Raw genomic sequence first — 535 nt, forward strand, 5'->3', positions numbered from 1 at the left:
TATATATATATACCCGAATGAGACTCTCTCTCTCTCTCTCTCTCTCTCTCTCTGTCTCTCTATTATATATTGAATTATATTTTTACATAACATTTTTTACAATTTATAAACATAACAAATGTACAATATTATAGTTTTATAGCATAAAAAAAATAAATAAATAAAAATGATTTTTTTTCAGGAAATACTAAAACGATCAGTTATCTTGGTAAGAACAACCGGTTACCGCAGTAACAATTTTTTTTATTGCATTAATATTAAATTTTTTCATTTAAAAATGTTTCAAAATGAACTTAAAAATAATTGTACAATTTTAGATGTAAAAGTTTTACAGATTTATGAAGAATAATAATGTTACGCAATGTCTAGTTACCGAACATAGTGAGAAGTCTAATTTAGTATATGATTTAATGGAATGATTTTGTTGCTGCAGTACATACATATATTATATTATATATTGCAGCATATACATAAATACATACATACACACATATACATATACATACATATATATATATATATATATATATATTTA

At 22.1% G+C, this 535-nt stretch overlaps 1 protein-coding gene across 1 annotated transcript in view; it reads right to left on the bottom strand.

The window, feature by feature from the left end:
• Positions 1 to 535, bottom strand: part of LOC107718678 (calcium-activated potassium channel subunit alpha-1-like) — a 103,466-nt gene that overhangs the window by 17,989 nt on the left and 84,942 nt on the right. The gene's annotated exons all lie outside the window — the stretch shown is intronic.

This window comes from Sinocyclocheilus rhinocerous, unplaced genomic scaffold (genome assembly GCF_001515625.1).
Source record: "Sinocyclocheilus rhinocerous isolate Xijiao unplaced genomic scaffold, SAMN03320098_v1.1 scaffold2921, whole genome shotgun sequence".
NCBI lineage: Eukaryota > Metazoa > Chordata > Actinopteri > Cypriniformes > Cyprinidae > Sinocyclocheilus > Sinocyclocheilus rhinocerous.